The 27,414-nt window shown below is 45.1% G+C and overlaps 1 protein-coding gene across 5 annotated transcripts in view; it reads left to right on the top strand.

Annotated features, from left to right (window-relative positions):
* Positions 1–27,414, top strand: part of LOC124111860 (talin-1-like) — a 325,376-nt gene that overhangs the window by 22,124 nt on the left and 275,838 nt on the right. For all 5 annotated transcript variants that reach the window (XR_007220682.1, XM_048395666.1, XM_048395664.1 and 2 more), the window contains exon 2: positions 16,458–16,511. The gene's annotated coding sequence lies outside the window, so the exon portion shown is untranslated. The remainder of the gene's footprint in view (positions 1–16,457; positions 16,512–27,414) is intronic.

Below are 27,414 nucleotides of genomic sequence, written 5' to 3'. Positions count from 1 at the left end.
TGGCCAGTCAAGCGTGATGCTACATACAACACATAGAAATACACACCTTATTAACACTCTCACACCTGGCTGATCAGGTGATTGATGAGGTCGGGGGTCGGGCGAGGTCACAGTGTCGGTGTCTATACCTAGTGATGGAGGCACAGGAAGTGATGTAAGGTGTAAACAAACTTATGGTAGGTTCTGAATTGAGTGTCGTTGGGATGGTAGGTTCTGAATTGAGTGATATTGGGATGATAGGTTCTGAATTAACTGCTTCTGTGGTAGGAATGTAGAGCTGGGCAGGATCGGCACTTGACGCAGTGGCTTATCTCTGTGTAAACTTTGCTATCTGTGATGAGGTGATTATTGATTGTAAAGAGAAGCTGTCAGATTCTAATGGACATTTCGTGAGTGTTCCGTAGAAGGATGATTGAGGTGTGTTTGAGGCGTGTGTGACAGAGCAAGGTGTCGGGGATTGGGTATTGCAGTGTGTAATTTGTTGGCAATGGGCTGATGAAACGGCAGATGGGTGAGTTTGGATAATAGCTGATGATAAACAGAAAACTTCATGTCCCATACAGAGGAAACCATTGTGAGAACTCTCCACATCTCCGTCCTCTCCACAACAACTGAGCTGAACCTCGTTGGGGGGGAGGATTCTGGGTTAAGCCCCTGTTACACTATCAAAAACTTTGATAAAAAACTTGGTCCAAGTGGGACTGTTTACACTAATCAAAGTTTTGGACAGGCCGTCAAAGTTTTGGTGGGTATTATCTTGCCAAGGTGGATGCTACTGACGAAGAAATGTTCGCTGTTGTCATATGTATTTTGTGTATTGCCATGTTGAGAAGGCAGCGTCGGGGTAGGCAAAGGCATGACTTGACTCACTTCCGATTGAAAAGGGGTAAATGTTCCTTGCAGTCTGATTGGCTAAATTAAATCAACATCATCAAACTTTGATCAAAGTTTGACGAGAAATAGGATCAGTTTCTATTCCATCAAAGTCAAAAACGGCATGGTTATACTATCAAAAACTTGGTCAAAATGGACTTTGACCAAGTTTTTGATCAAAGTTTTTGGTAGTGTAACGGGGGCTTTAGACTTGTCGTCAGAGGCAACTTGGTTGCATTGTGTAGCTTCGTACCCGATGGCATGGGACATTTTAGCAGACCATTCTGACGTCATCAGCTACCATCATGTCACAATCAAAGATCAAAGAAACGACCACTGAAGCTAGTACTAGTAGCTTGTATTATAAATAACAATAAAATTTCATCCTGTCTTTGATATCAGGGGGCACGGGTGGCCCAGTCGTCTAAGGCGCCGCAATTCGCTGTGCAGAGTTGCGTCCCTTGGGCATACCAGAAACCCATGATTGTGGGTTCAAATCCCAGTTGGCCCCGATTATGTTTCTAGGTTTGTCAGCACCATACCCGTGCTCGTGGGTTTCGCCGAAGTGGTAAACGTCTGAGACCTGCATCACTTCGGGCTTTCCTCCCACATTAAGCTGACATGCCGCGATATAACTGGAATACTGTTAAAAGCGGCGTTAAACCCAACTCACTCACTCACTCACTCACTTGTACCCGATGGCATGGGACATTTTAGCAGACCATTGTGACGTCATCAGCTACCATCATGTCACAATCAAATACCAAATAAACGACCACTGAAGCTAGTAGCTTATATCATAAAGAACAATAAAATTTCATCCTGTCTTTGATATCAAATTGATCAACACTTGTTTTAAATTTGACCACCTCTTGTTGATATATTTGACATCAAAAGACACTAGGATGAGATTATTATGCGTTAGAAATTGGCACTAGTCCTAAAGTCCTTGCCAACTTGCCCAATAATTAAGGTATCCTAAGGATGAGTAGAAATTTGTCTTAGTAAGCGTTTTGATAAATGTTATCATTATGAGGACTAGTGGGTAAACCTGTTAGCTTCTATCGCTGTTTATGTAGCATGATATCACTGGTTCGTCTGGCCCAGACTGAGTTATTTAGAGGTAGCTGTGATACAGATGGAATATTGAGTGAGGCATTACACCATAAACAACACAACCATATGGAGCTGTGGCCATGTTAAACCCTGGCTTCGCAGAACCAGAACAGGTCGATCGGGCCCCACTCCACAAAGGGATCTTAAGGCCCCGACTATCATAATAATAAAAGCCATGATGTATCAGAGACTGGACTATCATAATAATTATAGCCATGATGTATCAGAGACTGGACTATCATAATAATAAAAGCCATGATGTATCAGAGACTGGACTATCATAATAATTATAGCCATGATGTATCAGAGACTGGACTATCATAATAATAAAAGCCATGATGTATCAGAGACTGGACTATCATAATAATAAAAGCCATGATGTATCAGAGACTGGACTATCATAATAATAATAGCCATGATGTATCAGAGACTGGACTATCATAATAATTATAGCCATGATGTATCAGAGACTGGACTATCATAATAATAAAAGCCATGATGTATCAGAGACTGGACTATCATAATAATAAAAGCCATGATGTATCAGAGACTGGACTATCATAATAATAAAAGCCATGATGTATCAGAGACTGGACTATCATAATAATAATAGCCATGATGTATCAGAGACTGGACTATCATAATAATTATAGCCATGATGTATCAGAGACTGGACTATCATAATAATAATAGCCATGATGTATCAGAGACTGGACTATCATAATAATAATAGCCATGATGTATCAGAGACTGGACTATCATAATAATAATAGCCATGATGTATCAGAGACTGGACTATCATAATAATTATAGCCATGATGTATCAGAGACTGGACTATCATAATAATTATAGCCATGATGTATCAGAGACTCGTGTATAAGTAACTGATGTTATCATGTACGTGGAAGCTTCGTCCCTGTGGAGACGGCAGTCAGAGGTTTGCCCATCTGCTGGTACCGCTGCTGCTATTTATAGCACACACACTGTATCCCACACCTATACTTAGAGTGTGTTTGCTTGTTTGTTGCTTAAGGCCTCTCTCAGCAATATTCCAGCTATATGACAGCGGTCTCTAAATAATCAAGTCTGAACCAGACAACCCAGTGATTAACATCATGAGCATCAATCCACACAATTTGGATACGATGACATGCATCAACCAAGTGAGCGAGCCTGACCACCCGATCCCGTTAGTCGCCTCTTACGACAAGCATAGTCGCCTTTTACGGCAAGCCTGGGTTGCTGAAGACCTATTCTACCCCTGCTTTGGCCCAGTAGTTGAAGGCTCATATTCACTGTACAGAGTTGCATCCCTTAGCTGTGTCAGAATCTGCAGAACCCATGCTCGTGGGTTTGACCGAAGTCTGACTTCTAACATATTAAGCTTGGTTACGCCATGCACTCTTATTCCACGCTCGCACACATATGCACATGGGCAATGCACGCACACACATGCACATGGGCATGGCACGCACACACATGCACACATAAGGCTATGCAAGTGCAGTAATCTTGAACGTGACATTAAACCCATTTCAACCAACCACTCACTCACTCACAGATTCTTTGTGTAGCTGACAGACTTGTCAATCTGCTACAACAGTGACCACACTTAACAATGTCTGTCATATCAACTTGCGAATGTGTGAGACACGACATGTAGCCTGCTGTATTATGCATGGGCCAGGGCACCCTGCTAGACAGCCTGGGTAATGATACCAGTGATATTTACCCTGGATTGCAGGAACACCACATCACAGCAATGTGTCCAGTCTGGCTGTTAATGCCTGTATGTAATAGCAGGTTGTTATCATTCTTCCTCCACAACGTCCTGACTGGCAGCAACACCACATCACAGCAATGTGTCCAGTCTGGCTGTTAATGCCTGTATGTAATAACAGGTTGTTATCATTCTTCCTCCACAACGTCCTGACTGGCAGTAACACCATATCACAGCAATGTGTTCAGTCTGGCTGTTATTCCCTGTATGTAATAACAGGTTGTTATCATTCTTCCTCCACAACGTCCTGACTGGCAGTAACACCACATCACAGCAGTGTGTCCAGTCCGGCTGTTATTCCCTGTATGTAATAACAGGTTGTTATCATTCTTCCTCCACAACGTCCTGACTGGCAGCAACACCACATCACAGCAGTGTGTCCAGTCTGGCTGTTATTCTGTGTATGTAATAACAGGTTGTTATCATTCTTCCTCCACAACGTCCTGACTGGCAGCAACACCATATCACAGCAATGCCTCCAGTCCGGCTGTTATTCCCTGTATGTAATAGCAGGTTGTTATCATTCTTCCTCCACAACGTCCTGACTGGCAGTAACACCATATCACAGCAATGTGTTCAGTCTGGCTGTTATTCCCTGTATGTAATAACAGGTTGTTATCATTCTTCCTCCACAACGTCCTGACTGGCAGTAACACCATATCACAGCAATGCCTCCAGTCCGGCTGTTATTCCCTGTATGTAATAACAGGTTGTTATCATTCTTCCTCCACAACGTCCTGACTGGCAGCAACACCACATCACAGCAATGTGACCAGTCCGGCTGTTATTCCCTGTATGTAATAACAGGTTGTTATCATTCTTCCTCCACAACGTCCTGACTGGCAGCAACACCACATCACAGCAATGTGACCAGTCCGGCTGTTATTCCCTGTATGTAATAACAGGTTGTTATCATTCTTCCTCCACAACGTCCTGACTGGCAGCAACACCATATCACAGCAATGCCTCCAGTCTGGCTGTTATCCCCTGTATGTAATAACAGGTTGTTATCATTCTTCCTCCACAACGTCCTGACTGGCAGCAACACCACATCACAGCAATGTGACCAGTCCGGCTGTTATTCCCTGTATGTAATAACAGGTTGTTATCATTCTTCCTCCACAACGTCCTGACTTGCAAGAAACAAGAATGACAAGTTGACTTTGATAAATAAGACACATTTTGGAATTGGTAGAATTGGTTTTTTGGGCGATTGCTAGAAAACTAGATATGAATATATCTGTCCTTCATATATAGCTCAGCATGCTCAGTGTTCATGGTGTTCAACATCGCCAGTGTGTTGGTGTTTAACATCGCCAGTGTGTTGGTGTTCAACATCGCCAATGTGTTGGTGTTTAACATCGCCAGTGTGTTGGTGTTCAACATCGCCAGTGTGTTGTTTTTTTCACATTGCCAATGTGTTGGTGTTTAACATTGCCAGTGTGTTGGTGTTTAACATTGCCAGTGTGTTGGTGTTTAACATTGCCAGTGTGTTGGTGTTCAACATCGCCAGTGTGTTGTTTTTTTCACATCGCCAATGTGTTGGTGTTTAACATCGCCAGTGTGTTGGTGTTTCACATCGCCAGTGTGTTGGTGTTTAACATCGCCAGTGTGTTGGTGTTTAACATCGCCACTGTGTTGGTGTTTAACATCGCCACTGTGTTGGTGTTCATCATCACCAGTGTGTTGGTGTTTAACATCACCAGTGTGTTGGTGTTTAACATCACCAGTGTGTTGGTGTTTAACATCACCAGTGTGTTGGTGTTCATCATCACCAGTGTGTTGGTGTTTAACATCACCAGTGTGTTGGTGTTTAACATCACCAGTGTGTTGGTGTTCAACATCGCCAGTGTGTTTGTGTTTAACATCGCCAGTGTGTTGGTGTTCAACATCGCCAGTGTGTTGGTGTTTAACATCGCCAGTGTGTTGGTGTTTAACATCGCCAGTGTGTTGGTGTTTAACATCGCCAGTGTGTTGGTGTTCAACATCGCCAGTGTGTTGGTGTTCAACATCCCCAGTGTGTTGGTGTTTAACATCCCCAGTGTGTTGGTGTTCAACATCGCCAGTGTGTTGGTGTTCAACATCGCCAGTGTGTTGGTGTTCAACATCGCCAGTGTGTTGGTGTTCAACATCGCCAGTGTGTTGGTGTTCAACATCGCCAGTGTGTTGGTGTTCAACATCCCCAGTGTGTTGGTGTTCAACATCCCCAGTGTGTTGGTGTTTAACATCCCCAGTGTGTTGGTGTTTAACATCGCCAGTGTGTTGGTGTTCAACATCGCCAGTGTGTTGGTGTTCAACATCCCCAGTGTGTTGGTGTTCAACATCGCCAGTGTGTTGGTGTTCATCATCGCCAGTGTGTTGGTGTTCAACATCGCCAGTGTGTTGGTGTTTAACATCGCCAGTGTGTTGGTGTTCAACATCGCCAGTGTGTTGGTGTTTAACATCGCCAGTGTGTTGGTGTTTAACATCGCCAGCGTGTGGAGCAAGTTATCCCCCTGCCATGAATCAGGTCTGTTATACACACATGTATTTGTTTTTCCCCAGGAGCAATGTGGAGGGATACTCCCAACATGACATATCGTCACCATGTTACCATGGAAACAAATGGAAATTTACAATTTCCATATTTTTCAAAATTAGATGAAAAGCAATTATCCTCCCCTCTGAAGTGACTGGTGATGTGACCTGGGGGGCGGGGGGGAAATGTCTGACAGTGATCTGGAAATACGAGATATTGTGTTGACTCGGATTGAGGAAAAGTTTGATAACTCTTGAAACTTAGAAAACAATCGTATTAATCTGACCGACTGGGAGTGCAGTAGTGAAGGCCAGGCTGGTCCCTACCAAACACTGTTTGGAATTACCGTATTCTTCGTAATAAGCGCCCCGCTCTAATAAGCGCCCACAGCGATATTTGTTAATATATTGGCTAGTGAACAATCTCAATTAGCACCCCTTCCAATTGATTAATGTACACAAGACTTATTTATTTGTGTATAATACGCACTCGTATGTTATATGCACCCTTAATTATGGGCAATTAAATTCTGGAAAAATATATCTGTCGTATATAAACATTTCAGGCTGTCGGCATAAACCACGAAATTTACGATCTTTCAACTCAAATAATATTCTAATAAGAGCCCCCTATTTCTAATTTTGAGAGCGCCCTGGGCGCTTATTACGTCGAATACGGTAAGCTCTTTTATGTTTTTAGTGGTTGGTTTACAAAATGTTTGGCTGAAAATTCAATGGAGGTGGTCGAACAAAAAACAAATTTATTTTTCAACGTCCAGATTGGCTCACCATGATTGAGGTATGATTGCAAAACGATTCCAAAAGATAATTGATTTGAAGGTGTGGGCGTGGGTTTGTTTCTTCTGTTTCTTTGTTGTTTAAAGCTGCATTCGAAAATATTCCAGCTGTATGACGGCGGTCTGTAAATAATCGTGTTTGGACTAGACAATCCAGTGATTGACATCCTTAGCATCGAGTTTGACCACCCGATCCTGTTAGTCGCCTTTTACGGCAAGCATGGGTTGCTGAAGGCCTATTCCACCCCGGATCTTCACGGGTACAGTGTGTATATGGGTCTAGTTGGGAGGATGGATGGGTGTGGGTCTGTTGGTATGGGTCTGTGTGGATGGGTGTGGGTCTGTGTGGGTGGATGTGGGTCTGCAGGTGTAGGCCTGTGGGTGACAAAGGATGATGACTTATTTGTTGCAATTGTTAATCACATTTTTAGTGGTGGCAGAAACTGCTGTAAATATATTTTTGTGAAACTGTCAGTGGCAGCACTGAAGTAGTTGATGATTGAACTGCTAGTAAAAAATATCTCATGCTGTCATGAACAGTCAACAGCATGAGGGAGCTCTCCATAGTGTTTTTGTTCTGGAATTAGAGTTATCTGCCCTTGCCGTGCTCCTGAACGTGGAGGTTTGATGGTTTTAGAAGTTTCTGGATTGGACAGTTTCTGGCTGTGCGTGTATAAGAGCGACAGGGCTATTTAAGGCCTGTTACGACACGACATTCTTGCCAAGTGCAGTTTGGATATTTGTTAGGAAATCACCTCCTGCAGTAATATGACATCTATGGCATAAAACAGTTGCCATGCATGAGCCAATGACTGAATGAGCATGAAGCAAAAACGATAAGTATTTCTGAATTCATGGAAAATAATTTCCTTGTTATCGGTGCCACTGTGGGTGATATGTTGAGTTACTCACACTGGAGGAATCTGTGCAGGATCCAGAGAGTTGATCCGGCGGGGTATTTATATCTGTGTTTACACTGCTGGCATAATTAAGACATGTTCCTGATACACCCTGGAGCTCCCCCGCATCTAATACACACCAGCAGGTAGCTCTACTTCCAGGCTAATCACTGATACACCCTGGAGCTCCCCCCTCGTCTAATACACACCAGCAGGTAGCTCTACTTCCAGGCTAATCACTGATACACCCTGGAGCCCCCCCCTCGTCTAATACACACCAGCAGGTAGCTCTACTTCCAGGCTAATCACTGATACACCCTGGAGCTCCCCCCTCGTCTAATACACACCAGCAGGTAGCTCTACTTCCAGGCTAATCACTGATACACCCTGGAGCTCCCCCCTCGTCTAATACACACCAGCAGGTAGCTCTACTTCCAGGCTAATCACTGATACACCCTGGAGCTCCCCCCTCGTCTAATACACACCAGCAGGTAGCTCTACTTCCAGGCTAATCACTGATACACCCTGGAGCTCCCCCTCGTCTAATACACACCAGCAGGTAGCTCTACTTCCAGGCTAATCACTGATACACCCTGGAGCTCCCCCCTCGTCTAATACACACCAGCAGGTAGCTCTACTTCCAGGCTAATCACTGATACACCCTGGAGCTCCCCCTCGTCTAATACACACCAGCAGGTAGCTCTACTTCCAGGCTAATCACTGATACACCCTGGAGCTCCCCCCTCGTCTAATACACACCAGCAGGTAGCTCTACTTCCAGGCTAATCACTGATACACCCTGGAGCTCCCCCTCGTCTAATACACACCAGCAGGTAGCTCTACTTCCAGGCTAATCACTGATACACCCTGGAGCCCCCCCCCCCCCCCCCCTCGTCTAATACACACCAGCAGGTAGCTCTACTTCCAGGCTAATCACTGATACACCCTGGAGCTCCCCCTTGTCTAATACACACCAGCAGGTAGCTCTACTTCCAGGCTAATCACTGATACACCCTGGAGCTCCCCCCTCGTCTAATACACACCAGCAGGTAGCTCTACTTTCAGGCTAATCACTGATACACCCTGGAGCTCCCCCTCGTCTAATACACACCAGCAGGTAGCTCTACTTCCAGGCTAATCACTGATACACCCTGGAGCTCCCCCCTCGTCTAATACACACCAGCAGGTAGCTCTACTTCCAGGCTAATCACTGATACACCCTGGAGCCCCCCCCCCCCCCCCCCTTGTCTAATACACACCAGCAGGTAGCTCTACTTCCAGGCTAATCACTGATACACCCTGGAGCTCCCCCTCGTCTAATACACACCAGCAGGTAGCTCTACTTCCAGGCTAATCACTGATACACCCTGGAGCTCCCCCGCATCTAATACACACCAGCAGGTAGCTCTACTTCCAGGCTAATCACTGATACACCCTGGAGCTCCCCCCTCGTCTAATACACACCAGCAGGTAGCTCCTCTTCCAGGCTAATCACTGATACACCCTGGAGCTCCCCCTCGTCTAATACACACCAGCAGGTAGCTCTACCTCCAGGCTAATCACTGATACACCCTGGAGCTCCCCCCTCGTCTAATACACACCAGCAGGTAGCTCTACCTCCAGGCTAATCACTGATACACCCTGGAGCTCCCCCTCGTCTAATACACACCAGCAGGTAGCTCTACTTCCAGGCTAATCACTGATACACCCTGGAGCTCCCCCCTCGTCTAATACACACCAGCAGGTAGCTCTACTTCCAGGCTAATCACTGATACACCCTGGAGCTCCCCCTCGTCTAATACACACCAGCAGGTAGCTCTACTTCCAGGCTAATCACTGATACACCCTGGAGCTCCCCCCTCGTCTAATACACACCAGCAGGTAGCTCTACTTCCAGGCTAATCACTGATACACCCTGGAGCTCCCCCCTCGTCTAATACACACCAGCAGGTAGCTCTACTTCCAGGCTAATCACTGATACACCCTGGAGCTCCCCCCTCGTCTAATACACACCAGCAGGTAGCTCTACTTCCAGGCTAATCACTGATACACCCTGGAGCTCCCCCTCGTCTAATACACACCAGCAGGTAGCTCTACTTCCAGGCTAATCACTGATACACCCTGGAGCTCCCCCCTCGTCTAATACACACCAGCAGGTAGCTCTACCTCCAGGCTAATCACTGATACACCCTGGAGCCCCCCCCCCCCCCTCGTCTAATACACACCAGCAGGTAGCTCTACTTCCAGGCTGATCACTGATACACCCTGGAGCTCCCCCCTCGTCTAATACACACCAGCAGGTAGCTCTACTTCCAGGCTAATCACTGATACACCCTGGAGCTCCCCCCTCGTCTAATACACACCAGCAGGTAGCTCTACTTCCAGGCTAATCACTGATACACCCTGGAGCTCCCCCTCGTCTAATACACACCAGCAGGTAGCTCTACTTCCAGGCTAATCACTGATACACCCTGGAGCTCCCCCCTCGTCTAATACACACCAGCAGGTAGCTCTACTTCCAGGCTAATCACTGATACACCCTGGAGCTCCCCCTCGTCTAATACACACCAGCAGGTAGCTCTACTTCCAGGCTAATCACTGATACACCCTGGAGCTCCCCCCTCGTCTAATACACACCAGCAGGTAGCTCTACTTCCAGGCTAATCACTGATACACCCTGGAGCTCCCCCTCGTCTAATACACACCAGCAGGTAGCTCTACTTCCAGGCTAATCACTGATACACCCTGGAGCTCCCCCCTCGTCTAATACACACCAGCAGGTAGCTCTACCTCCAGGCTAATCACTGATACACCCTGGAGCCCCCCCCCCCCCTCGTCTAATACACACCAGCAGGTAGCTCTACTTCCAGGCTGATCACTGATACACCCTGGAGCTCCCCCCTCGTCTAATACACACCAGCAGGTAGCTCTACTTCCAGGCTAATCACTGATACACCCTGGAGCTCCCCCTCGTCTAATACACACCAGCAGGTAGCTCTACTTCCAGGCTAATCACTGATACACCCTGGAGCTCCCCCCTCGTCTAATACACACCAGCAGGTAGCTCTACCTCCAGGCTAATCACTGATACACCCTGGAGCCCCCCCCCCCCCCCTCGTCTAATACACACCAGCAGGTAGCTCTACTTCCAGGCTGATCACTGATACACCCTGGAGCTCCCCCCTCGTCTAATACACACCAGCAGGTAGCTCTACTTCCAGGCTAATCACTGATACACCCTGGAGCTCCCCCTCGTCTAATACACACCAGCAGGTAGCTCTACTTCCAGGCTAATCACTGATACACCCTGGAGCTCCCCCTCGTCTAATACACACCAGCAGGTAGCTCTACTTCCAGGCTAATCACTGAGATTATGCAGGGGACTGATGGCAGTGATTATGTGTGTAGCAACTGATCAACGGGGACACCTGACACTGTACACTGGAGTAGTCAGTACAGAATTGGGTACAGACCGTTTGGGGGCGGTCGGGTAGCCTAGTGGTTAAAGCGTTCGCTTGTCACGCCGAAGACCCGGGTTCGATTCCCGACATGGGTACAATGTGTGAAGCCCATTTCTGGTGTCCCCTGCCATGATATTGCTGGAATATTGCTAAGAGCGGCGTAAATCCATATTCACTCACTCACTCACAGACTGTTTGGCTCCAAATGAGAATGTTAAATTGCAAAAACCTGCAGTCAATCAAGCCTCACACAAGAAACTAGCAGAAAGCAACCCATCTTTGAAATCTGTACACACTTTAGATAGAAATACACACAAAATACAAACAAAACACAATCCCCATGAAGTGTGCATCGCAATGATTAAAACCCAACACTTTCTAAATGGAACTAAACAGTAAATCATGCAGACTGCAACAAGTTAATTGTGCACACATTCAGTTTGTTGCTGTCGCCATTGAAAATTCAGTGGGTTTTAATCATTATGGGCAGACTTTATGGGGAATATTTCTTGTTTGTGATCTGTGAGGCTGCTTCTATTTAATGTGTGTACAGAGTCCCCTCCAAGAGAAGACCTGTGAAGACTCCGGGGTAGAATAGGTCTTCAGCAACCCATGCTTGCCGTAAAAGGTGACTGCTTGTCGTAAAAGGCGACTAACGGGATCAGGTGGTCAGGCTCGCTGACTTGGTTGATGCATGTCACCGATCCAAATTGCGTGGATCGATGCTCATGATATCAATCACTGGATTGTCTGGTCCACACTCGATTATTTACAAACCGCCATCATATAGCTGGAATATTGATGAGTGCGGCGTTAAACAACAAAGCAAGCAACCAATCAAAATCGGGAATAGTCTATTAAATGTCAATATGGTACACAGCAATGAGTACCCTGTACCTAACAATATCTGCCATCAGACATACAACATTTTTCAGCATGTTTGGAGACATACCAAGAGCTTTAGTACTTTCAGGTATTTATTAAGTAAGGATAAGAATTTATGGATGAACAACTTCTTTATTAAAATTAAGAGCGACGTTTCGGTGTAGGTTCTAACACAGTTATCAAGCAAGTGTTAGAACCTACACCGAAACGTCGCTCTTAATTGTAATAAAGAAGTTGTTCATCCATAAATTCTTATCCTTACTTAATACTCCAACTTCTAAATGCCTATCAAAGAAGGTATTAAATGGCATAAAATGGGTTTCCTCGCTCTGCTTCATATTAAAGGAAATCATACACCTTAAAAATCAGCTGAGTAGCGCATCTTGTCAGTCAACAACGCTGTATACTGTGCAGCATGTGCAGTGCATGTTTGCGCTGTTCTTCCTATGATTGTGCACCTCCATTCCAGATGTCACCTTGTACACATAACAACATGATAGTTTCTTAAACAACTTTTTTCCAGTGATGGGACTTAAAATAACATACAGCAGATATTGTTGGGTACAGAGTATTCATTGCCATTTACCGTATTGACATTTAATAGAGTATTCCTGATTTTGAGATGTGTTGCAGTAAATACTCAATGGCTTGAAAAAAGTACCTGAAGACCTTTTTTACAAAATGACCTTTTTAATCAAAATGTTTGAATGTTTTCATGCATAGTTGTATGGAAGCCAATCCAAAATAATTGGCTTATGTTGATTAATGTCACTCATTTTTGCACTACTAAGCAAACTATCAGGATCGCTAGCTAATGTCCCTTTGTGGAACGTGGTCCTGCGCAACAGGAGTCCAGCACCTGCTGGTGTTACAGGTGTGTGGCACCTGCTGGTGTTACAGGTGTGTGGCACCTGCTGGTGTTACAGGAGTCTGGCACCTGCTGGTGTTACAGGAATCCGGCACCTGCTGGTGTTACAGGAGTTGGGCACCTGCTGGTATTACACGAGTCCAGCTGCTAGTGTTACAGGAGTCCATCACCTGCTGGTGTTACAGGAGTCTGGCACCTGCTGGTGTTACAGGAGTCCATCACCTGCTGGTGTTACAGGAGTCTGGCACCTGATGATGTTACAGAAGTCCGGCACCTGCTGGTGTTACAGTAGTCTGGCACCTGATGATGTTACAGGAGTCTGGCACCTGCTGGTGTTACAGGAGTCAGGCACCTGCTGGTGTTACAGGAGTCCGGCACCTGCTGGTGCTACAGGAGTCGGGCACCTGCTGGTGTTACAGGAGTCAGGCACCTGCTGGTGTTACAGGAGTCCGGCACCTGCTGGTGTTACAGGAGTCCGGCACCTGCTGGTGTTACAGGAGTCGGGCACCTGCTGGTGTTACAGGAGTCGGGCACCTGCTGGTGTTACAGGAGTCAGGCACCTGCTGGTGTTACAGGAGTCAGGCACCTGCTGGTGTTACAGGATTCAGGCACCTGCTGGTGTTACAGGAGTCCGGCAACTGCTGGTGTTACAGGAGTCCGGCACCTGCTGGTGTTACAGGAGTCGGGCACCTGCTGGTGTTACAGGAGTCAGGCACCTGCTGGTGTTACAGGATTCAGGCACCTGCTGGTGTTACAGGAGTCCGGCAACTGCTGGTGTTACAGGAGTCCGGCACCTGCTGGTGTTACAGGAGTCGGGCACCTGCTGGTGTTACAGGAGTCCGGCACCTGCTGGTGTTACAGGAGTCCGGCACCTGATGATGTTACAGTAGTCTGGCACCTGCTGGTGTTACAGTAGTCCGGCACCTGATGATGTTACAGTAGTCTGGCACCTGCTGGTGTTACAGAAGTCCATCACCTGCTGGTGTTACAGTAGTCTGGCACCTGCTGGTGTTACAGGAGTCCGGCACCTGATGATGTTACAGTAGTCTGGCACCTGCTGGTGTTACAGGAGTCCGGCACCTGATGATGTTACAGTAGTCTGGCACCTGCTGGTGTTACAGGAATCCGGCACCTGCTGGTGTTACAGGAGTCTGGCACCTGCTGGTGTTACAGGAGTCTGGCACCTGCTGGTGTTACAGGAGTTGGGCACCTGCTGGTATTACACGAGTCCAGCTGCTAGTGTTACAGGAGTCCATCACCTGCTGGTGTTACAGGAGTCTGGCACCTGCTGGTGTTACAGGAGTCTGGCACCTGATGATGTTACAGAAGTCCGGCACCTGCTGGTGTTACAGTAGTCTGGCACCTGATGATGTTACAGGAGTCTGGCACCTGCTGGTGTTACAGGAGTCAGGCACCTGCTGGTGTTACAGGAGTCAGGCACCTGCTGGTGTTACAAGAGTCCGGCACCTGCTGGTGTTACAGAAGTCCGGCACCTGCTGGTGTTACAGGAGTCCGGCACCTGCTGGTGCTACAGGAGTCGGGCACCTGCTGGTGTTACAGGAGTCAGGCACCTGCTGGTATTACAGGAGTCCGGCAACTGCTGGTGTTACAGGAGTCCGGCACCTGCTGGTGTTACAGGAGTCGGGCACCTGCTGGTGTTACAGGAGTCAGGCACCTGCTGGTGTTACAGGATTCAGGCACCTGCTGGTGTTACAGGAGTCCGGCAACTGCTGGTGTTACAGGAGTCGGGCACCTGCTGGTGTTACAGGAGTCGGGCACCTGCTGGTGTTACAGGAGTCGGGCACCTGCTGGTGTTACAGGAGTCCGGCACCTGATGATGTTACAGTAGTCTGGCACCTGCTGGTGTTACAGGAGTCCGGCACCTGATGATGTTACAGTAGTCTGGCACCTGCTGGTGTTACAGGAGTCCATCACCTGCTGGTGTTACACGATTCCAGCACCTGCTGGTATAATGTGCGTCCCAAAAGATGGCGTGTCATGTTATTAGATTAGTACGCCTGATTGTCCAAGCAAATGCTCAGCTTGGCACACTTGCTGTTAGGTTGCTGCTATGTGTCTATGAATATTGCCTGCAATCTTGTTACCTGCCTGTGACAATAGGTATGGAGATAATGTTTCCTTGTCCTAGCTCTGTAGACTTATTTTAGCTCTGTATACTTATATTAGTTTTGCATACTTATACTAGCTCTGTAGACCTTTATTAGTTCTGTAGCCTATATTACCCATGCCTCTGTATGGTCCTGTGCAATTACAATTGTTTTAAATCAATGTTTTCTGCTGTATGTACGTATGTTGACTGTGTGTTGACTGTGTGTTGCAGTGTTTTCTGCTGCATGTACTTATGTTGACTGTGTGTTGCAGTGTTTTCTGCTGCATGTACTTATGTTGACTGTGTGTTGCAGTGTTTTCTGCTGCATGTACTTATGTTGACTGTGTGTTGCAGTGTTTTCTGCTGCATGTACTTATGTTGACTGTGTGTTGCAGTGTTTTCTGCTGCATGTACTTATGTTGACTGTGTGTTGCAGTGTTTTCTGCTGCATGTACTTATGTTGACTGTGTGTTGCAGTGTTTTCTGCTGCATGTACTTATGTTGACTGTGTGTTGCAGTGTTTTCTGCTGCATGTACTTATGTTGACTGTGTGTTGCAGTGTTTTCTGCTGCATGTACTTATGTTGACTGTGTGTTGACTGTGTGTTGACTGTGTGTTGCAGTGTTTTCTGCTGTATGTACATATGTTGACTGTGTGTTGACTGTGTGTTGCAGTGTTTTCTGCTGTATGTACTTATGTTGACTGTGTGTTGCAGTGTTTTCTGCTGCATGTACTTATGTTGACTGTGTGTTGACTGTGTGTTGCAGTGTTTTCTGCTGTATGTACTTATGTTGACTGTGTGTTGACTGTGTGTTGCAGTGTTTTCTGCTGTATGTACTTATGTTGACTGTGTGTTGCAGTGTTTTCTGCTGCATGTACTTATGTTGACTGTGTGTTGACTGTGTGTTGCAGTGTTTTCTGCTGTATGTACTTATGTTGACTGTGTGTTGCAGTGTTTTCTGCTGCATGTACTTATGTTGACTGTGTGTTGCAGTGTTTTCTGCTGCATGTACTTATGTTGACTGTGTGTTGACTGTGTGTTGCAGTGTTTTCTGCTGTATGTACCTATGTTGACTGTGTGTTGACTGTGTGTTGCAGTGTTTTCTGCTGCATGTACTTATGTTGACTGTGTGTTGACTGTGTGTTGCAGGCATCAAGCTGCCCGTGGACTACTACAACACACATGGGACATTGAGACCACACTGTGAGTACAGCCACTTTATGCACTCCACCTTACACACACGACAGTGTTCTCGCTCAGCGCTGTAATACATGACAGTGTTCTCACTCCGAGGTGTAGAACTTGACATTATTCTCACTCCAGAGCTGTAATACATGACAGTATTCTCACTCAGAGCTGTAATACATGACAGTGTTCTCACTCAGAGCTGTAGAACATGACATTATTCTCACTCAGAGCTGTAATACATGACAGTGTTCTCACTCAGAGCTGTAATACTTGACAGTGTTCTCACTCCAGAGCTGTAGTACTTGACAGTGTTCTCACTCAGAGCTGAAATACTTGACAGTGTTCTCACTCCAGAGCTGTAGTACTTGACAGTGTTCTCACTCAGAGCTGTAATACTTGACAGTGTTCCTCCTCCAGAGCTGTAGTACTTGACAGTATTCTCACTCCAGAGTTGTAGTACTTGACAGTGTTCCCCCTCCAGAGCTGTAGTACTTGACAGTGTTCTCCCTCCAGAGCTGTAGTACTTGACAGTATTCTCACTCCAGAGTTGTAGTACTTGACAGTGTTCCCCCTCCAGAGCTGTAGTACTTGACAGTGTTCCCCTCGAGCTGTAGTACATGACAGTGTTCCCCTCCATAGCTGTAGTACTTGACAGTGTTCCCCCTCCAGAGCTGTAGTACTTGGCAGTGTTCCTCCTCCAGAGCTGTAGTACTTGACAGTGTTCCCCCCCAGAGCTGTAGTACTTGACAGTATTCCTCCTCCAGAGCTGTAGTACTTGACAGTGTTCCCCTCCAGAGCTGTAGTATTTGGCAGTGTTCCCCCTCCAGAGCTGTAGTACTTGACAGTGTTCCTCCTCCAGAGCTGTAGTACTTGACAGTGTTCCCCTCCAGAGCTGTAGTACTTGGCAGTGTTCCTCCTCCAGAGCTGTAGTACTCGACAGTGTTCCTCCTCCAGAGCTGTAGTTCTTGACAGTGTTCACCTCCAGAGCTGTAGTACTTGGCAGTGTTCCCCCTCCAGAGCTGTAGTACTTGGCAGTGTTCCCCCTCCAGAGCTGTAGTACTTGGCAGTGTTCCCCCTCCAGAGCTGTAGTACTTGACAGTGTTCCCCCTCCAGAGCTGTAGTACTTGACAGTGTTCCCCTCCAGAGCTGTAATACTTGGCAGTGTCCCCCCTCCAGAGCTGTAGTACTTCACAGTGTTAGAAATTCGCACTAGTCCTATAGTCCTTGCCAAACTGCCCTATGGTAAAGGTATCATAAGGACTAGTAGAAATGTGCCCTTTTTAAGGGTTTTGCCATATGTTACCATAATAAGGACTAGTGGACAAAACTGTTAGTTGCTAACCCTGACTTCAGTGTCTGCATTCTCAAGATGCAGTCTATGACACATTTCCATAGCTGAAACAATTGACAGCTATTGTAACAGTCCACTATTACTTTAGCTCTAAGAACTCCTGTTAAAAGTGTTATGCCCAAACATTTTTTCGGTCAAGTAGCAGAAAGTTTTTGGCCCAGATTGCTATATATATAAAGCCAATGTGTTGTAACAACACTGCCAACACTGTGAGTGTTCTGTGATGAACAGAAGGAGGACGAGGCAGTTCTAGGTGCAGGGTCTTATAATAGCCGGGGTGAGGGGGGGCAGGTGAATCATGGCTGCAGTACGTAGTTCCTGTCTTCCACATCACTCGCAGGAATCTCCCTTCACGGCAGGGAACATGCTGCTTACCGTTTGTGTGGACTTCTAGAGTGTGTGGACTTCTAGAGTGTGTGGACTTCTAGAGTGTGTGGACTTCTAGTTTGTGTGGAGTTTGGATTTAACTCGGTCACAGGTTAGTGTTCTGTGTGTCTGGCACTAAGCTGTGTGTTTATTTGTATATCTGGACATTGAGTGGGATAACTCAGGTACACTGAGGTTGTTGGCCGTCTGTTGTGATGGAGGGCTGATGCTGCAGGGCGGAGTGGATGTACATCACTGAAACATGTGAGACAGTTGCTGGTTGTGATTGGTGTGTAGTGTTCTGTGGTCAGCTATACTGAGCTGTGGTCGTCACGAGGAGTTCAAGGTCACAGTTGTTGCTGGGATTCTGTGGTCATTCATCCCGTTTCAGATCAGGTCATTTTAAAGGATGTTCACTTTCATCCAGAATGCCCTGAAGATATTTTTAAAATTTGATAATGATATAGCAGGATGTCCTAATGAAAGCTGACAAAACCAGAAGATGTCCGATTACTAAATGTCCCTTGCAAAGTTATCTACCCTTGCTCAATTATTTACAAGCAGCCATTGCTTGAATACTGCCGCCTGTTGCACTCAATAACATTCACTCACTTGTTCTTCTATGTGGTTGTATCTGGGAAATGCTGATAGGTATTTGTGTGTCATTAGAACACACATTGCCCCAGATTAGATGTTTGTGTCAGTGTGTTCAAGAAAGTAAAAGTTGGATTACAGGAATTTCAGCCTATAAACAGGTCTGAGTTGAAGAGAATGTTGTCGGTGGATTGTAGCCTGTGGCAAATGTTGAGAGCAGGCAGCATGGGTTCACAGCTTGAGTCAGGTGTGTATTTCTCACCCAATGATGTTTGAAAATAAGTTCTGTGACCGTGTTTGTACTAAGATACAGAGTGTGTCTGTGTTTTCTAAGATACAGAGTCTCAGTGTTCACTAAGATACAGAGTGTGTTCGTGTTACTAAGAGTGTGTCTGTATTTATTAAGACACAGAGAGTTTTTTACTTAGAATCAGTTTGTCTATTTACTAAAATACTGAATGTGTCAGTGTTTACTAAGATACTGAGAGTGTCAGTGCTTACTAAGATACAGAGTCTGTCTATTTACTGAGATACAGAGTTTGTCTATTTACTAAGATACTGAATGTGTCAGTGTTTACTGAGATACAGAGTGTCTATTAACTAAGATACTGAGAGTGTCAGTATTTACTGAGATACAGAGTGTGTCTTTTTACTAAGATCCTGACGGTGTCAGTGCTTACTAAGATACAGAGTCTGTCTATTTACTGAGATACAGAGTCTATCTATTTACTAAGATACTGAGAGTGTCAGTGTTTACTAAGATACAGAGTGTCTATTAACTAAGATACTGAGAGTGTCAGTGTTTACTAAGATACAGAGACTGTCTATTAACTAAGATACTGAGAGTGTCAGTGTTTACTAAGATACAGAGACTGTCTATTTACTAAGATACTGAAAGTGTCAGTGCTTACTAAGATGCTGCGAGAGTGTGTGAGTCCCTACTTCGGGGAGAAGCAGCTGCCAGCAGTGACTGTACATACCAAGGTGATTCACGTCTCCCCCTCCTGCCCACTACCTGGCAGTCATTAACACTCCCGCCCCTCCACTGCTCAGTTCCTCAGGAGATACTGTGTTCTACTAAGTAGTACAGTCTCCCCAGGACATGGATGTCACGATGGAAGGGGTCCGTTCTGGTCTGTGTGGCACTGCTGGGTTCTGCCGGTGTAGGAAGCTGGTGCTGGAAGCGTGGCTTCACCCATGTGGTTTATTCTTAGTGTAGTAAAAATACCTACCAGCTGACTGAAACCAGGCCGCCAGGCGGCTGACATCACCTCCACAGTGCACTGACAAGCCGGCTGCAAGGAGGGGAGAGGTGTGTGTAGGAATTTGTACAATTGACGGAACTGTTGATGCACTGTGATGTTGTTGTTCAGTGGCAATAGAAGTGGACTAGTTGAAGTATCTACAGTTGACACTGATACTCTGTTTGACTATCCATTTTATCATTACAAAACACAAGTGTATATTCCCCACTCCTTGTTATTTCAGTTTGGTCAGAACATATTTTATAATTTTCACCTGATGTCTAGACAGCTCCTACAAGTTCCCCAGCTGTCTGTTCTATACAGACATGTTGGGATTGGCACCATGTAGAATACAGCAAAGATTTCTGATGTTGCAGAGTGGCACAGTGGTACTGCATGCTACAGAGTTGTGTCCCTTAGCCATGAATGGATCCGCTGATCATGGGTTTGAATCTTAGATTCAAACGGGATTGATCAAGATCTGCTGAGGCCGATATTTTGATGCAAGTCTGAAGCAAACGTCAGTAAAAATTACCAAATAGAAATTAGAACTTTCCCCGTTCATGTTAATATAATTTTATATAATGTTATTGCTATGTAGAGAGACAATGCTTGCTGTAAGAGGCGACTAACGGGATCGGGTGGTCAGGCTCGCTGACTTGGTCGATGCATGTCATCGTATCCCAATTGCGTGGATCGATGCTCATGTTGTAAATAACTGGATTGTCTGGTCCAAACTCGATTATTTACAGACTTTCGTCGTATAGCTGGAATATTGGAGAGTGCGACATTAAACAACAAAGAAACAAAGCTAAGTAGAGGTGTGGTGTGTTTCACTGATAGCAAGACCAGTAAGGAAGAAGAGGCGTTATTGAATTACATACAGTTATAATATTTACAGCCATATAGCCTGAATATTGACGAGTGCTCTTGTCAAACAGGATGTAGTTCAGTTGTTTTGTTCGAATTGATGACTTTGAAATAATTTTTCTTCCTCACTGATATGATCAAACTACACAATTTACAAATACAAGCCGGAAAATCCTGTGTCATTGGATTGTATTGCATGTTTGTATTATGAAGGTAAGCATGAAATTCAAGAGGTCCTAGACCCTAGTGTTACTGTTTTAAGATTTAGCGAGACCTTAGAATCTAACATTATAGGAAAGGCTTTAGGACCCACTGATGCCACTGGCTTATTCTCCTACCAGCATGTTATATTAAGAAATGGAGACACTGTTATTGGTGCTACCACAAAACGGGTGTCTAACGCAAAGCTGCTGCAGGTAACTGTGCTGGGTTGTCAGGTAGATTTAACAACAAATTTGTATGTAGCCAGCAGGGCTTGCTCCTTTTAAAAGTTACAGGCCCTTCTCCAAACTAACTGGCGTACAACTAAATGGCGGAGGCTCCGAAGTGGCGGAACTGGAGGTAACATAGACACCTCAGCAGGGCTCTGAAAATTTGAGAACTCCTCACCCCTAAACTGTTTTTTTTCCTGCACTCTTGAGAATCTTGGCTTCCATTTGCCTCATTTCATGACAATTTACAAGCAAATCAAGAAGTGGTTGTACATGACATTACATTCTACTGCGATGATCCAGTTATAACAAATTAAACACATATACCGTATTCAACGTAATAAGCACCCCGCTCTAATAAGAGCCCCCTATTTCTAATTTTGAGAGCGCCCTGGGCACTTATTACGTCGAATGCGGTATATATATATATATATACGGGTGAAATTTTGTCTCGTCAGACGTGCCATCTACTTGACATTTCAGCAAGCCCTTTGTAATTTTCACTGGCCATTGGCCAACGGGCCAGCAGTTAAATCAACCCGTGGTTGTTTAGCTTGGTTATACCAGGATCTGCAGCGTTGCCATGAATATTTTTCTTGACCTCGTCAGCATCTTACCCATGCTAGAGGGTTTCACTGCACTGGTGAATGTCCAGGGCTCTCCTCCCACATTCAGCTGACATACCACGATGATGTTAGTGAATGTTAACCTTCGGGCGCCTCACAGGACTGAGGATGCCTATCTTGTATACTTTCCAGGGAGCTGAGAATGAAAATTGAGTGCCAGCTTGTCATGTGACCGGGGTAAATATTAAGATCTCTCATGGTCGAAGCGTATTTGGGTAGTTATGTATTGGAAAGTGCTCTATACAAGTTAATGATTGGGATGATATTGAGACTGGAATGCTGTTCAAAGTAGGTTGAGTCTGTCTCACATATACACCTGCTCCAGTCACATTAGAGGTAGAGTGTGTGTATGAGGAAGTGCAGGGGATGCTGGGCTGACCTGTCAGGGGTGAATAGTTAGAGTGGGGGTCAGAGACAGGGGTCAGTGGCAGGGTCAGAGACAGGTGTAAGGTATTACCACTGACAGGCTTGAGGCAAGGTCTAGTTAGGTCTGTGTGGAGGACTTCACCCTCTGTGGTATTGACTGTTACTGTTAGGCCACACATTTTTTATTTTTACTTTCACCGGCCAGCCGCCCCTACTGTAAAGCAGCTGGAAAAGAAATGAATTCAACGTAAATATTAGGGCTGAAACGAATATGTTATGAAGTGAATACGATTCATATCATGAATATAGGGTAACGGATACGAATATTAATTCAGGAATACTATAACAAGTCAGCAGCTGATGTTTTATTTGTTATATTCTGTGAAACGATAACAACATAAATTATTTCACATGGTTTGTTAACTATTAACATATTATACATTTATATACTGCACTTATCCAGGTGCTGGTATCTGCTCAAATGCAACAATGACCAGTGACCACATTACTGTCAAATTAAATGTTATGAGAGTGTTGTCTTTCAAGAAATCTATGCATATGATATGTTCTTATGGATATTTTAGGTACAGGGTATGTAAATGCACATGATTGCATATATTCATAAGTATTTGATTCTAGTGGCCACGAATATAGAATTCAATTCATGAATGGATACGGTTCTATTCACCGAATACGCGAGTGAATTGTAACAGCCCTAATAAACATATTTATTTTTATAATGTCTTCCGATAGTAATATAGAACCTTTTATACAATATCAAATGTATAGATACATTCCATGTCTACATCACTTTCAGTGATTCAAGAAGCCGGCTGCAGTCTTAACTCCACCCCAGAATGACTTTCATATCAATAAATAAATGACTGACATAGCTATCGTATTTTGATTTTGACCGGCCTTGTGTGGAAAAGCTTGAATAGATCCGTGAAACATTATATGAAGAAAGTGTGGCTTTAGTGACAAAACAAAGAGCATGCATGAAAACATGTTCCAGACACGTCATTCCAGTGGTTGAAGTGTTGATTTGATTGAAAAAAACCACAAAGTCTACTTCCCTATTTTGAAATAAGGTATAATTATAATCACAACCCTATATTTATCAGACCTGGGAAATATCATTGTGTGCATGTACACCATGGCCTCCTTTGCTTGTATTCTGTAGTGGTTAACGCGTTCGCTCGTCACGCCGAAGACCCGGGTTCGATTCCCGACATGGGTACAATGTGTGAAGCCCATTTCTGGTGTCCCCCGCCGTGATATTGCTGGAATATTGCTAAAAGCGGCGTAAAACCTCACTCACTCACTCACTACTTGTATTCTGTACGGTTAGTTAATGTGTTGTGTCACCGGGAAAATGGCTCCTTTTCCTCCGCCATTACCTGAATAATGGTTGCAGATAACTTACTGACTGACCCTTAATTGTGCTGAAGGTCATTGTTGGCACAAGTAGTGCAGATGCTCACTCCAAACAAAAATGTACACTAGTGAAAATTAGCAAATTGAACAGTACCTGGTACCCTAAACAGCGTACGAGTCCATATTCCTCAACCCAAAACAGAAAATAGTTTTGAACCCAAAACAGAAAATAGTTTGGGGTCGTCTGATCACGAGTGCATACGAGATAGTGCTGTGCATTGTAGAATATAAGAGTACTGTCTGGACGTCACTGTGTATGCTTGTTTTTAATATAACATGTCATGCATCTCATACAGCAGTATGACAGTTCCAATCCAGAAACTGATGAAAATGTTCCATGTTAAGAGTCAGGGAACCAGTTAAGCGCACTTCACAACTTGGAGTGGACTCATCCTAGGGTATTTTGACCATGGCTAGGGTACATTTCATATACAGAAACGTACCTGGGGTACATATTCATAGTACCCATGCCAACAGGTGCCCGAGGGCTGATGATGGCTGTGTTGTCTGTGTTGTCGATCTACGCAATTGGGATTGATGACATGCATCAACCAAGCGAGTCTGACCACCTGATCCCGTTAGTCGCCTCTTACGACAAGCATAGATGCTTTGGGTTGCATGGGTTGCTGAAGACCTATTCTACCCCGGATCTTCACGGGTCCAATGTTTTTGAAGTGGAATTACCCCTACCTCCATTCAAAATAGATCCCCATTTGTTTTGACGCTGTCCCTTGAACCAACCTAGGTCGTATGCATACTGATTAGGCATAATCCAAAACAAGAGGTGATGTACACCATGAGTTGCCCGCCCTTGTCACTAATGACAGGTACTGGGATTACCTAACTCGGGAAAGAAAATCAGCATTGATCAATCCTAATTGATGTGTCATTAAAGTTGAACAAAGAACAGGAAACATTTTGTGTATGAAATATTTAATAGCTTAGTAAACATTCACCATTACGATCCATTATAAATTAACTACCGTGACAATATAACATACCATGCTGTATGTCTGAGGACATCTTCTGTGTTGTAAGTAGTGGTGTTAATAGTGTCGCATATGGTCCCTGATGAACTGTCCACCTTAGAACGTCTGTGTGGGGGCCGTCGGGTAGCATAGTGGTTAAAGCATTCGCTCCTCACCAGAGACCCAGGTTCTATTCCCGACATCGGTACAATGTGTGAAGCCCATTTCTGGTGTCCCCTGCCGTGATATTGCTGTGATATTGCTAAAAGCGGCGTAAAACTCACTCACTCACTCACTCACTCAAACGTCTGTGCCTTGAACCATCTGTAGTCAGGTAACATTTCTTTTGGCTTTGGCTACAGATGGCCTAGTAAGCTTAGTAACATAAATCTGCTTGTCTGAGATTTGTAAAATTCAGGCATGACTTGTGAAACGTCTTGTGGACTACCACTTTTGTCTGTGTTGTCTGTCTATGCATGGATTTTATCATCTTGTACACACACAGGTGCCCAATGGCTGATGATGATTGATGATGGCTCTGTTGTCTATCTATGCTTGGTTGATTGGTGATTAATGTCAAGGAGCATCGATCCACGCAATTGGGATCGATGAAATGCATCAACCAAGTCAGTGAGCCTGACCACCCGATCCCATTAGTCGCCACTTACGACAAGCATAGTCACCTTTTACGGCAAGCATGGGTTGCTGAAGACCTATTCCACACATGGATTCAGCATTAATTCTGCTTGAGGGTTTCTTGGGAAGAAACTGGTCCTCAGTATGTCCGGTTTGTCATCAGTCCACTAGTGAGGATAAGGTGGCCATTGTACCCCAGTGACGTGGATGGTGCTCATGCTGTCAGTCACTGGTTTGTCTGGTTCAACCTGATCAGTTACAGGCTGCTGTGATGTAGCTGGAATATTGCTGACCATTAAACAAGTCACTTATTCATTTACCAGTGGTTTCTTTGGGCGAGTGCCTCCCTGTATCAACACCACGCATAGAGTACTACAGTGTCAACACTTCCTTCAGGACTGGCTTGGAGCAATTGTTTCCCTTGAAAGAAGGTTGTCAGTCTCAGCTCCAATCAAAGGATTGGTTCCTACCTGTGTTTGAGTTGGGATCCCTCTCTCTCTATACAAACCATGCCAGCTTACACCAGGGACATGTACTGGGTGTAGCAGAGTGGTCCAGGAATTACCTCAAGTTGTATGTAAGTTGACATGTAGTATGACTCTATATTATCGCGGTATCGATGTCTCGTTATCCACACCCCCTGTTGACTGTTTACTTATGCAAATCTAAGCACGATATTTCATCGCTTGGTCGAATACAGGGTTTGTTGCAGGATGTCTCGGCTACTTGTTAGTATTCATGTTAACCTTTTTATGGTTTCGGGAATGTTTTTGATTTGGTTGGTTGGTTAGTTTGTTGTTTAACGCCTCACTCAGCAGTATTCCAGCTACATGACGGCGGTCTGTAAATAATCAAGTCTGGACCAGACAGTGATTGACAACATAAACATCGATCTTTGCAATTGGGATTGATGACATGCATCAACCAAGCGAGTCTGACCACCTGATCCCGTTAGTTGCCTCTTACGACAAGCGTAGATGCCTTGGGTTGCGTGGGTTGCTGAAGACCTATTCTACCCCGGATCTTCACGGGTCGAATGTTTTTGAAGTGGAAATACCCCTACCTCCATTCAAAATAGATCCCCATTTGTTTTGACACTGGCCCTTGAACCAACCAAGGTTGTATGCATATTGAGTAGGCTTTACCAAAACAGGAGGTGATGTACACCATGAGTTGCCTGCCCTTGAGTCACTACTGACAGGTACTGGGATTACCAAACTCGGGAAAGAAAATCAGCCTTGATCAATCCTAATTGATGTGTCATTAAAGTTGAACAAAGAACAATAAACATTTTGTGTATGAAATAGCTTAGTAAGCATTCACCATTACGATCCATTATAAATTAACTACCGTGACAATATAACATACCATGCTGTATGTCTGAGGACATCTTCTGTGTTGTAAGTAGTGGTGTTAATAGTGTCGCATATGGTCACTGATGAACTGTCCACCTTAGAACGTCTGTGTGGGGGCCGTCGGGTAGCATAGTGGTTAAAGCATTCACTCCTCACCGGAGACCCAGGTTCTATTCCCGACATGGGTACAATGTGTGAAGTCCATTTCTGGTGTCCCCTGCCGTGATACTGCTGTGATATTACTAAAAGCGGCGTAAAACTCTCACTCACTCACTCACTCACTCAGGTAAAATTTCTTTTGGCTTTGGTCTACAGATGGTCTAGTAAGCTTAGTTACATAAATCTGCCCGTCAGAAATTTGTAAAATTCAGGAATGGCTTGTGACACGTCTTGTGGACTACCACTTTTATCAAGAGGTAGATGGCAACTCTGTTGCAGGTCAGTTTTGCCAACCAGTGGAAATTGAAGGTACTTTTTAACCCTGTCAGACTGTCAGTGAGCAACTAGCTGGGCTGACATACTGCAACTGGAGCTTTGATGCTGCCTGAGTTACACATCCAGACAACGGTTGAGTGATTACAGGCAGTGGAACATGGGAGGTGGAGGTCTTGGGGAGACTGACAGCTGTCAGTGTTCTGTGTGTCTTGTCAGATGGCTGTGTAGGGCTACTTACA

This window comes from Haliotis rufescens, unplaced genomic scaffold (assembly GCF_023055435.1).
Source record: "Haliotis rufescens isolate VD_foot unplaced genomic scaffold, xgHalRufe1.0.p SCAF_14, whole genome shotgun sequence".
Classification (NCBI taxonomy): Eukaryota; Metazoa; Mollusca; class Gastropoda; order Lepetellida; family Haliotidae; genus Haliotis; species Haliotis rufescens.
The sequence above is the reverse complement of the archived record's forward strand: the minus strand, read 5'-3'. Positions and strand labels throughout refer to the sequence as shown.